The sequence below is a fragment of the Halichondria panicea genome, chromosome 6 (genome assembly GCF_963675165.1).
Source record: "Halichondria panicea chromosome 6, odHalPani1.1, whole genome shotgun sequence".
NCBI classification, from domain to species: domain Eukaryota; kingdom Metazoa; phylum Porifera; class Demospongiae; order Suberitida; family Halichondriidae; genus Halichondria; species Halichondria panicea.
The window spans coordinates 6,969,683-6,982,867 of NC_087382.1; the positions used below are offsets into that span (position 1 = coordinate 6,969,683).

Sequence of the window (13,185 nt, forward strand, 5' to 3'; positions counted from 1 at the left end):
TAACTATATCTAATTTTTTTACTGATTCATTAAACGTAATTATTCCTTTGTATCTAGAGAGGTTGGCAGGGTTATACTCGATGCCAAAACACCAATCGCCTACGACATGCAATCATAATTTGCAATCATAATTATGAGAGGAATGTTGCATTGTTGAAGAAAGAGCTCGAAAACAAAAACAAAAAACCGAACACAGAAGCCTGGTTCGCACTTTCTCAGAAAGAAGGAACTTGCCAAACTTGTGGTTTCATTGTGCCTTCATTTCTGAAGATGGCGATGTATAGTTTTGTTATCAAAGAGGCTGCATTGAGCACACACAAAAAACTTTGTGTACCTGGGAAGAAAGTCTTGACGGTGGGTATGTCGTGACAATAGCTTCTTTGATGAAGTTGTAGATCACTGGCCAAATTTAGATATCACATCCATCTGGCCGTCTGGACCATGCTTTACCATCCAGCTTTACCATCCATCCAGCTTTACCATCCATCTGACTTTACCATCCATCTGACACAACCATCTGACACAAATCAAATGAACACTATGAAGTGGCACAGAATATTTAATTGTGAAAGCATCCTTACCGTAAATTACTAATAATATGTTCCGTAATACTTTATCTCGTTTATTTGCTTTTACATGCAGTGAATTCTTAGCTTACACTGTAAAAAAAGGGGTGTCACAGTAAAACCAAAATAGGGTGTCAATGCCATACTGACACCCTATCAAGGGTGTCAAGTTATTGACACCCGGTGTCAAGGCAGGTGCTGCCATAACACTATAGCATGCACCAGGTTATTATGCCTCGAGGCGTAGCCGCACGAGGGATACGGTAAAGCTGACTGTGTGTGTGTGTGTGTCTGTGTGTCTGTTCCAGCTGTAACTGCTCAACGGTTGCAATGCGACGAAAACTAACAGCTTCTATAGGCTTCTAGCCACGTTCTCTTGGATTTTGATTCGTGGATTTGCAAACTAAAGCTTCTTTCTCGAGTTATGGCTAGTTTGACTCACATTGAAGGCTGTTGCAGTCTCTTCAGAATCTTTCATAGCATCATCTGTCCGCACAAACTTTCTATTCAACATATGAGTTAGCCTTGCACTAAAGCGCTAGCTTTTTGTTAGCTACAATACTCAGAAAATATCTGTTAAAACAGCTAGCTAGCAGTAGCCATTTGTGAAATTGATCTCTTTGGACACACCCTTTAATTATTCCTGTGTATGTAATGCGCATGCGCGCTCATTCCCCACGTGTGAGAAAATAATAATATCCAAGATCCAGATCCAGATCCTCCTGGCAGAATCATCTTTGTCTTGAAGGCCTGGTAAGCCACAAAACACTACCATATAACAATATAGATAACAATATGCATGTACACAGGTCTTTTCTTCTTAGATATTATATACACTGAACTACAGATCTTGGAAGAATCAATTTTCTTCTTTCTTGAGGTCCTAGTAAGCCACATAATACAACAATAGATGCATGTAAATAAGTCTTTTCTTCTCAGTGACTTTATATAGATAAGCTAACCTTTAATATAAAATTCATTATAGAAACTAATATAACACTCTAATACTTTTCAGCGAAAGCAAAAACATGGCGAGAGGCATTAGCACAGCGCCAGCTTGAACACTAGTTCTACTAGTATATAATTTCACGAACAACAAAATTAATCACAAATCACAAAAAAAAAAAAATATGCGTAACAGTTCAGTTTTCAGTTAGTTCAGTTTGTTGTTGATAAAATTTACTCAAGATTGTCGTGGAAATTAACTATAGACTTGGGTACAGAAGACTATATACAAACTTTTCAAAAAATAACAGAATGGTAGGAAAAGAGATGTAGCAAAGCAGACGTGGATTGATGTTACATCACCAGGACATTATCCTCCACCAGGACCAATAAACATAAACAGTGTTTCGTTAAGAGCTATATTAAAAATCACAGGTCTTGATAATTGGAAGCAAACAGTCTACTATCAAACATGCACACTGCTAAGCATACTTACATTACAGGCCTACCTCGAGAATATCTTTTCCCTTTCCTCGACCAAGAAAAACAGCAAGTAGCTGAAGCGTATATGATGCAGTATAATTCATGTAAACCCATGAAGTGTTGAAATGTAGTTACTGCCAATTGTACGCATGCATACAAGACTTAGTACATAATACCTGCTGATTCACTTTCGATGTATATTCCGACAACAGCTTCTTTAGTGTGAGAATACTTAACTAATTCGCTCCAGTGATTTGGCAAAACTCCTTGATCATCTGTATAGGGTTCAAAAGAACATTTCCAAGATCTGCTTTACGGTTGGTCCTTCTGTCTTGATCCACTCCCTACGTATGCATGTGAGCAGTCTGCTCCATGAGAGTTCTTTGAGAGGTATGACCGCTTCAAGAATGAAATGTGACGTTCGACAAAGTGGTTTCTGCAGACGTATCAATCTTTGCCTTGGAGGAACAGCTCTATCTGGCTGACGTATATTTTTAAACTTGGTACGAAGTTGACGCAGCTCTGAGAAATATATAAAAAAACGGTTCATCACACACCTTAAGCGCCATTGTCCACTTTGTCCGGCAGAATTGTATGCTTCTCGACTAGTCTCCAACATACCGGTCATTAGGAGTGGGCCGGGATGTGTGCACGATGTACACGATCTCCACGCATGCTTTCTTTGTAAGATACCCTGTCTCGAGGGTATCGAGGACTTTGTTAGTAGAAGTAGAGAAGCGAACAGGAATAACTAATTTCTCCGCCCAGTCTTTGTCTAGGTCCATCTCTGATTCTTTATTATCGGGCTTCTTGTCAATTGGTCTGCACAAATAAGAACTGAAAAGTTGGAGAAATCAAGCAAACACTCACGCGTCATCCCGAGTTTATTTTTATTGTTGAATTGGATCTCTAAGCTTCAAAATGTTCAAAATGATACCAAGATCGACTATGTTTGAGGGAACGCTACGAAGTATTGCAACGCCCTCTTGAGCAGATGACGCTCAAACGTCATGCAGATCATAAAGCTTAGTAAAAGATTTCCTGGATTGCTTGGCATCTAAGAAGAAGAAATAAAAAGACAAAGACTCCCGTCGCTCCAATGGTAAGCTTTCACGTCTTGTTATCAGCTTGTACTTACTTTCTGTGTCATGTATCAGTCTTATAATAGATCGCTCACTTGTATGGAGCCTACAAAAAGTGTCTTAAAGGAAGCCTGTCTGATCTATTATAGGTGGCCTTTCACTTAGTATTCGTCTATAATTATGCTAGATCCAACTTAGCCTTACAAGAAGCTTTCCTCCTTTAATTTAGTATTGGTATCACTGCCATTGTGCTTAGTATTAGCAGGCCTGATGGGATGAGTGATCACATCTTGGAGAGCCCAGGAAATTGTCCTATAACATCCCCCAGGTAACATCCCCCAGGTTGTCGGAGGCCTGAGAAACAATAGTCTATCTTAACTTACTACTTATCTGTAGGTGTAGGTTGTTATGGAGGTACATACATCTAAGAGTGGATCTACGCCAAGCTAGCTAGCTAGATAGCTGCTTTTTATGAATTTCTGTTGCTGTTTTGTTAAGAAGTGGAGCTATAATATACCTGGCTCCTCTTGATGATTGTACGTATCCTGTACAAGTTGTCATCTTTTATTTGTTAAAAATAATTAACAATAATAGGGAAATTCCTAAAAAATGAACGTTTCTTCAACGTCCGCGCTTGACCTGTTTAAAGCTTCGTAGAGAGCCAAGAGCCTGTCTTTAGACAATATTGTTTATGTTCATAATTGTGAAATGTGTAAAAAAAAATCGTTAATTAGTGGGGGGTGGTCAGTTGCTAGGTAACGATGATGACGTCATGGTACCCCCAGGATATGGGCCACCTGTAGGTATGGGCTACCTGTAGGAAATAGTTGCAAGTGATTGTTCATGAGATATGTATTTTTCTTTAAAAATGTGTTTTTTTAATTAAAGCCGGGACCAAAATGTCACAGATGAAGTAACAATCAACAAAAGTGAAATTAGATAATTGGGAAGTGGTTGTTGTATGTCGGAAATTCAGAAATTTCTCCTGATACAGGGTGGTATAGTATAGGGCGCGCAGCTGAAAGTTCAGGGAAACATCACATTTCCCAGGATCTCTGATAGATGATCAACATACACAATTTGAGTCTGCGAAGGTCATGTCAACTTATTATCATACCGCACAAAATAAGGTACAAAAAATCAGAGATCAAGTAATAATTATACTGTACAACAGACAGTAACGAGTTAGGGATTGGACTTTCTCTCCTTGGATTCTATTTTTAGTTTGCCTCCTTGCCTGAGGTGACTTTTTCACACCTCAGGCAAGGAGGCAAACTAAAAATAGAATCCAAGGAGAGAAAGTCCACTCGTTACTGAACGTATACATGTCTTCGGAAGAAAGTGGAGAAAAAGATTCCATGGTTGTTCACTGTTTGCCCTGGAGGTCTACATGCATTAATCTAATGTTCGATAGAACATTAGATTAACGCATGTAGACCTCCATGTAGACCTCCAGGGCACAACCACTTCTACATGTATACGTTGTCCATGACTTTCAGCCACTTCATCTTCCCATTTTTCTGAACAGCGCTCTCCCTCTCTTTACGCTTCTGAAAAAAAATGATACATTGTCCGTCCGGTAATACAAAATTACCTACTTACCCGAGTTATTCTTTCTCCCAATTTTCTTCTCTTCCATTTTTCCAGATCTTTTCAAAGAGTCTTCTTCGCATTTAGTTTTGTAAAAGCGATATGCAGCATCTGCATCAAATATATATCAAGTGCTGGATTGAACGTGGGATTTTGTCCTTTGACCTCTGTCTTCATTTGTTCATTCTAATGCAATGAAAATTTAAGATTGCAATCGAGGTGTTTCATACCCTGGACTTTGTAAATTTGCCTTACTTTGTGCTTTACTTCGTGCTGTTGATGACAATTCTAGCGTTAACATAGATATGACATAACATAATTACCCAAACTTTAGCCCTGCACCGAGTGTTTAGTGTTTATTAGAGTTTGTGACTAGGAGAGTTCATCCAATAATATTGAATTGAAATAGGCAAGTGAGTATAATTATACTATAGCTATATCTATAGCTAGCTAGCTCTGCTGAACACGAGGCTGAATAACACACATTCAAAGCTTTGTACTAGACTAGACTTTAAGTTGCTAGACCCTCAGAGAAGAAAAAGTTCTATTGTGAGCTCACCCTGCAAGGATCTATACTGTTGTCAAATTAGATCCATTTGTCCTGGGATATTCAGAAGACTAAAGAGAGTGATCTAAAGCTAGGGTGAGTGAGACTGGGAGAGACTGCTGTGATCAGAGGGAGAGTTATAATTTATTATTAAATTTTTATTATTTTTATTATTTATTTTTATTATTATTTATTTTATTTATTATTTGGCCTGGCCTCAAAAGAGTAGTAGTCCCTCTTTATCTTTTATCTGGCCTACTCATAAGAGTAGTAGCTCATACATAAAATACTAAAGCCAAGCAAACATGCCCACCAAACAAGGGTCAGGGTCAAAACCTCCTCCAAAGGAGAAAGCAAGCAAAAAGGCCAAGTCACTAGTATGTAAAGTCTGCGAAGATGAAGTCACTGACCAGTCAAAGACCAAAGACTCAATCTTCTGTGAGGGCATGTGCGATGGCTGGATCCACAATTACTGTGCGGGGCTGACTACTACAGCATTGACTACTACAGCATTTCTTCACTTTGAAGCCTCAAGCGAGCCCTTTATCTGTCCACACTGTAAGCTTCTCACTCAGGGGGAACAGCTATCAAACATGATGCAAGTGATGCAAGTGATAAATGCCTTACAATTGGAAATTGCAGAACTGAAACTCAACAACACCTCGGCCCCTGCCATAGACATTCCATACACTGAAGTGCTACAAACTCAGGTCTCCACAGAGCCTCCCAGACAGGAAACTAGACCCACTACTGTCAAAAGGTCAAAAGCACAGAGGACCGCAAATTTAATGTTGTGGTCTACGGTCTAAAGGAATGCGAAAAGGGAACAAAAAGACATGAAAGGCTAAACAAGGACACTGAGTCAGCAGTCACAGCCCTAAAACCAACAAACCCAAATGTGAGTGATAATTCTATCAAAGACTGCATAAGGTTGGGAAAGTACGACACAAAAAGAACCAGACCTAGACCCTTATTAGTAAAACTGTCGAATGCGTAAAACTGTCGAATGCTAGAGACCCACTACTGATCTTGACAAACAGGTTCAAGCTCGCAGCAACACCAGACATATCAGTAAAACCTGATATGACCAAGGAGGAGCGATCAATAGAATCAATTCTACTTAAAGAACGCAGAAGGTTGATAAACCTTGGTACAGATAGCAAAACAATCAAGATCCGTGGCAAAAGTCTACTCATCAGTAACAAAAGACAGGGTTACGTAGAAAACATGGAATTCCACAACATAGAACCCTTACTTGAAAACAATCAGCCCATATAGCCCATACAATCTGACTCGGGGGACGACCAACCCTCCGAGCCAGACTCAAACTGACTAGCCTTAGACCAAAGGCACATCTCAATTGGCGTTTGGAACTCTAGAAGTATTGCAAATAAAATTAATTTTGTCCACTCAATGATAGCGAGCCTATCTCTGGATGTGATATGTATAACTGAGTCTTGGCTCACTGATTTGATATATGATAATGAAATTTCTCCCGTTGGCTACAAAATTTACCGCAGAGACAGAAGTGCGAGAGGAGGTGGTGTAGCGATTCTGATATCCGAAGATATACCCTCTCAACTAATCTGCAGGCACGAATCTCTGGAACTAATTGTAATTGAACTGCTTGTTTCTCCCAAAACAACCCTGGCATGTATCTACATACCACCAGCACATTTTTCTTTAGAAGTGGCAAACGCCATATCGTCTCTTCCAAACCACAACACCATCTTGGTTGGCGACCTAAACTGCCCAGATGTAGATTGGTCATCTTTGTCTGGAAAAACTCCAACTCCACTCTCGGTTTCTATTTGTAACTCACTTTTCGCTCAGAACTTTCTCCAACTGATTGCATCTCCAACACACACAAAAGGAAACATACTGGACGTAGTATGCACGAATTCACCAGACAGGATACTCAACCTGCACATTGACTCGTCTAATTGTTCACCTATGTCTGATCACTTCCTTATCACGTTCTCACTAGATGGCTTAAAAACACCAAAACTACTCTCTAAAGACAAACCAGCCAGCAACTACAACTTTAAAAAAGCAAATTTTAATTCCATGTCTGAGTTTTTTATCTGCCAACCCAAGCCTGCCTGTTCAGGAGCACAGGAAATATTTGTGCCCAAATTTAACTCTCAGAAGTCAAAAAGCCCAAAATGGTATACCACAGAAATGAGACATACTATCAATCGCTGCAAAACGCTTACACGCAGAAACAAATCCAAACCCACTGAGAGTACATCCCTAAGGCTATCTAACTTGTCTACTCATCTCCAGGAACTAATGACAACTGCCAAATCTGAGTACGAAAAATCGTTGGCAGTATGCTTTAAGTTCAACCCAAGTAAACTATTCCGTCATCTGCGCGACCTAAGTAAGAAAAGTCCACAAACTAGAACAATAATCCACAACGGCTCCATCATCACAGAGACTGGACAGATTGCTGAAATTTTCAACAAATACTTTAACTCGACATTCACAAGAAGTGACTATACACTTCCTCCATGGGACAAAATGCCCTCCCCCACTTATCAACTGAGCTCTATCTCTATAGAAGAGTGAGGTGTACGAAACCCTCACCTCACTAGACACAACAAAGTCACCAGGCCACGATAATTTAAATGCGTCAACTGCGTCAACCCTCAAATGCTGTGCTACCGCTCTCACAAGATCAGTCACACACATTTTCAATTCTAGCCTATCTTCACATACTTTCCCACCCCACTGGAAGGTCCACAAAATCTGCCCAATCCCAAAGAAGGGCGACCCCCATCTTGTAGAAAACTTTCGGCCCATCTCTCTTCTCCCAATTATATCCAAAGTCTTTGAAACTATCATCTACAAGAAAATTATTACATTCGTGAGACCAAAGATAACATGCCAACAATTCGGGTTCCTAAGAAACCGATCATGTCTTTCTCAATTAATCCTATTCTTTTCCCAAGTTTTTGACAACATAGAAAACCGAAAACCTACAGATGTCATCTACCTAGATTTTAAGAAAGCTTTCGACACGGTCCCACACAATGAGCTGTTGCTAAAGCTTTGGAAGACAGGCATCACAAGCCCTCTTTGGCTGTGGTTTAAATCGTACCTACATGACAGGATACACTTCACAAGTGTTATTAATACTCCATCCAACTACTTACCAGTTATGTCAGGAGTTCCGCAAGGAAGCATCCTAGGCCCACTGTTATTTATTATTTTTATCAATGACCTACCGGAGTGCATCTCATCTGCCAATCCATCAATCCATTTCTATTTGCGGACGACACAAAGCTAGTAAAGTGCATCACTTCTACGGAAGACCAATTGGAATTACAAACAGACATCAACCAGTTGTCATCCTGGTGCACTACTTGGAACATGCAACTCAATGAAGGAAAATGTAATGTGCTGCGCATAACTCATCCTAGCTGGCACGAAGACAACCCTAATACACTCTACTCAATCCACAATTCTCACCTTAACTTTGCTACAAAAGAAAAAGACCTAGGCTTGTGCATAGCCAACAACCTCTCCTGGTCACTGCATTATAACCTCATATCGTCTGAGGCCTACCGAGCTCTTAACCTCATCCGACGGACGATTTCAATGAAATCAGAAACCAGCACAAAAAAATCGTTATATATAACCCTAGTTAGATCCCAGGTCACCTACTGCTCCCAAGTCTGGAGACCAAATTTGATCAAGGACATTCAAAAACTAGAAAGAATCCAGAGGAGAGCCACCAAATTCATACTCAATGATTACTCAAGCTCATACAGATCAAGGCTGTCCGATTTGAAGCTACTACCTCTAATGTACTGGTTTGAAATACAGGACATAATGTTTCTAGTAAAGTCACTAAAGGAACCCTCGGACAACTTCAACATAAGAGATCACATCAAATTCGTTACTGGTCGCACCCGCTTCAGTTGCAACAACAAACTCACTGTACAAGCCAATCACTACAGCGCAAGCAGACACTTCTACCTCAATCGTATCACAAGGTTATGGAACTTGATGCCCACTATGCTGATGGATATCAGCGCACCACTAACTTCAACAAAGAATACACTCCACCATTACTTCTGGGAGCACTTCAAACAAACTTTGTCTCTGACATCCCATGTACCTACCACTTAATGTGCCCATGCAACAGATGCTACATGTGCAACAGATGCTACACACGTAATTATAGCTAGCTTCACATGTAAAGCGGCACAGTCTGTCAGCTATAGTCTTTGCTACAACAATCACTTGTTTTTATATCATTCACGTTACAGGCTGTAAAGTCTTAATAATAATAATAATAATAATAATAATTAGCAGTACACCGTACACCCACACCAGTACACCAGACGCTAGTGACTCGGTAGGTGCAACGTCCATTAGTACCTTCATACTAGTGAAGGTCATAGTCACATTTATTTTTGATATTCATTACAACCTAAGCCTCCTTCAGTACTTTCTCGTTTCGATCCACTTTTTTATACTATAACGAAGACAGTGACACCTGGGTAAAGAAAAGAAATACATCTAGCACTCAGGTATATAGGTATATTAAGGACTGGGACCTTCAATTATTGCTGAATCAGCTAAAACGCAGCCACGCCCACGATTTTTAATATGTTTTGTGTGTAAAAATTTTGTGCAGCTACTGATCTTTTTTAGTTCTAAAAACGGTGTTCTAAACCTTCCTTTTAGCTCTTAATTCTTAGTGTAGTAGGTAGTTCAAAGGCTTAAGCAGACGTATCTGCTGGGAGAGAGCCACTTCTTTGGCCAAAGGTGAGATTTTGCACAAAACTTAGTCTTACAGCCTTACAGCTGACAATAAGTGACATTTTTATTTTTATAGGCTAATAACTTACTCTAAATAGAACATAATGCTCTCTCCCAGCGGATATGTCTGCTTAAGCCTTTGAACTACCTACTACACTAAGAATTAAGAGCTAAAAGAACTAAAAGGAAGGTTTAGAACACCGTTTTTAGAACTAAAAAAGATAAGTAGCTGCACAAAATTTTTACACACAAAACATATTAAAAATCGTGGGCGTGGCTGCGTTTTAGCTGATTCAGCAATAATTGAAGGTCCCAGTCCTTAATATACCTGAGCCAATAATTATAGCAGACAATCATCTTGACAATAATTTTATAGATGACTTTGATGAAACACCACTCCACCACCACCACTTGTGAACTTTGATACAGGTTGGTTCTTGGTTTATACACTCGCATTCGGAGTGTTTGGCATCATAATAGCAAGTTATATACGGTAAATATTATTAGCTACTTTAGTGTAGTGCACATGTAAACATGTAAACAATTTTACGGCGTTGAATAATCTTAATACAATGTATCCTGTATGTATATCTGCTGCGGAGCTCAGAAGATCCTTGTGATAAAGGAATAAGTAAGTCTGTGAATCTCTACTCCTATTTATCATCATTTTAACATAATGATGAGGTCGAAGTTTGGGAAGATGAAGTTCGAAGATCTGTCAAGATCTGTCAAACCCGGTGGTAGTTTGGGTTTGTTATTTTATGGTACGCATTACATCCGCCATTTCTTATTTCTTGCCCAAAACAGCACCTCAGCTCTCTGTTATTTCGAATCAATTCCCACCTACTATATACAAACTCCATCAGCTAGTTTCATCTTACGAAAACTTTGTAAAGCTTGTGAACATTCTGACAGTGGTTGGTATAACGGAAATGCGTAGTCATAGCCAGACACCCCCTTATTAAAACGCGTGACAGATACTTTTAACACGTAAGCCCGGGGTCTACAATGGTATACAATGGTATTGAATGAGTTCAAGACATTCGACGGAAAACCTTTTCTTACTGAACCTGAACATAGATTGGTTAAAACCATCCAAACATGTGCATTGGTGCTATTTATGCATTGGTGCTATTTATAAACTTACCCCGTGATGTGAGTTTTAGACGAGAAAAATAATGTGTTATTGATTGGCCCCCGTGAGCCAAAGCATGATATCAATTCAAAGCTTCAACCCCGAGTTGCTTCAGCTTTAGTACAGTGAAGACGACCTGTGCGTGCATTGCTTGCTATGTGTGACGCACGAAAGGTGTGCGGTTTCTTCACTCTGCCGAATTAGGTATTGGACCTTGGAACAAGAACAACAGGATTAGTGACAGGATCCACGTTGTGGGAGTGATCTAGGTTTGTTAAAATGTGTGTGGGGTTGTAATTGATTTTAGCTGGTTGAACATCCTTTCTTGTAAAGGACGCTGCAGTAAGGGTACTGATCGGTACGTACCGTCCAAACATTCTAGCTGGAAATACGCGCTGGAGAGGTAGCACTGGAGAGGTAGCAGTCGAATAGAGCTTATGTCCACGGACCGTGGAAAAAGCGAATACCTTTCATACACTCTTGAGCAATACGAGTTAAAAAGCCCTGCAATTGATCATACCAAAGTTTCAAATTTATTTTCCTCGATAGCATTGTCAGCTTCTCAGATCCACAATTGTGCTTCATTTACCCGTAGCTATTTGATATGTAATAGTGGAACTTTCCTTGCTGAAAACTTCGTAGTAGTTTCCAACTGATCTGGTGCCATTTGATCTATTCATGCGTTGCTACATTTGCAGGTGGAGGCATTGGCATAGACACTGAGGTACCTGGAATGTGCTCTGAATTTTTGCTGGAGCAATTTCAATTCCTGAACTTGACCCATATTCACTTGCATTCTCTGACCATTCTCTGGCCATTCTCTGGCCATTGCCTTGCTTCACTGAGCAGTTGACTGCACTAGGTATGGAAGAATTTGATGCACAGTTAAGGGTTGAGGGTTGGGTGTTGTGGTAAGTCCATTAGTTCGTCGATATTATCCCAACTAACCCTTAACCCTCTTTGTCCATCCATTTGCATTTGTTTTGCAACACCTTTTTTACGCTGAGTTTGGGGTGTTTGCTTGTGGTGTTTGCTGTTTGCTTGTATCTCTTGAAAGCATACGCATGCTACAGCATTACGTTCTCGGACGATTTTCGCACCAAATCGTTTAAGTAAATCGTATTGAGGTTGCAGCTGGACGGCTTCTTCTTGAGACAATTGCCTCCAAGCATTGGTAATCTCAGGTCTGAGATACGTGAGGGGCTGGCCAACACTGGCCAACACAAATTCGCTTAAATGCCTTGCCGAGCCTTGCAGAGCGGCACAACTTTGCATTTATTACAAGCAAGCAAGGAAGGTGATTGGGAAGAAGGATTATATTTATAGTCAGCATGCTGATCATAAAAGTAAAGAGATCATAAAAGTAAAGAGAATCTAGGTAGACTAAGCAACGCAGTCTCTATCACTAAACAAACTAGAGTGCAAACCCTCGGCTGGTGACATGATTATAAATAGTAATGTTGTTGTCATGTATGACTTGCACAAACTAAACCAGACTGGAGGCATGCTGAAACATTTGAGAACAGGTAGTGATATATGCACTGTGGATTAGGATCACAGTCTGTTTGCATTTATTACAAGCAAGCAAGGAAGGTGATTGGGAAGAAGGATTATATTTATAGTCAGCATGCTGATCATAAAAGTAAAGAGAATCTAGGCAACGCAGTCTCTATCACTAAACCCTCGGCTGGTGACATGATTATAAATAGTGATGTTGTTGTCATGTATGACTTGCACAAACTAAACCAGACTGGAGGCATGCTGAAACATTTCATTTGAGAACAGGTAGTGATATATGCACTGTGGATTAGGATCACAGTCTGGAGTCAGAGAAGTATGGGAGTAGGATCCCAGTCCCAGTCAGCAGCAAGAGCGCTAGCTATAATTCAAGCTTCTACTTTAGTGACCCTGTTCCATTGTTCCTGGTATACAGCTTTCTACTTTAGTGTAACGCATGTGCAAGTTCTACATTTTGCTCGCTTTTATTAGACAAAGAAGCTTTAACACCGAAAGCTGCCACTATCAGTACTAACTTGTTGTGTGGAGGCTACTCATGCTGTAAAC

General features: G+C 40.0%; 1 long non-coding RNA gene and 1 pseudogene across 1 annotated transcript; both read right to left on the reverse strand.

Moving 5' to 3' along the window:
• Positions 1-1,645: 1,645 nt before the first annotated feature.
• LOC135336921 (uncharacterized) lies at positions 1,646-2,290 on the reverse strand. The gene is made up of 3 exons (XR_010394978.1): positions 2,171-2,290; positions 2,021-2,068; positions 1,646-1,928 (listed from the first exon to the last, which is right to left on the reverse strand). It is a non-coding gene; the product is annotated as an uncharacterized LOC135336921 (long non-coding RNA).
• A 62-nt stretch (positions 2,291-2,352) lies between these two features.
• On the reverse strand, positions 2,353-3,613 carry LOC135337255 (uncharacterized; annotated as a pseudogene).
• Between the last annotated feature and the right edge of the window lie 9,572 nt (positions 3,614-13,185).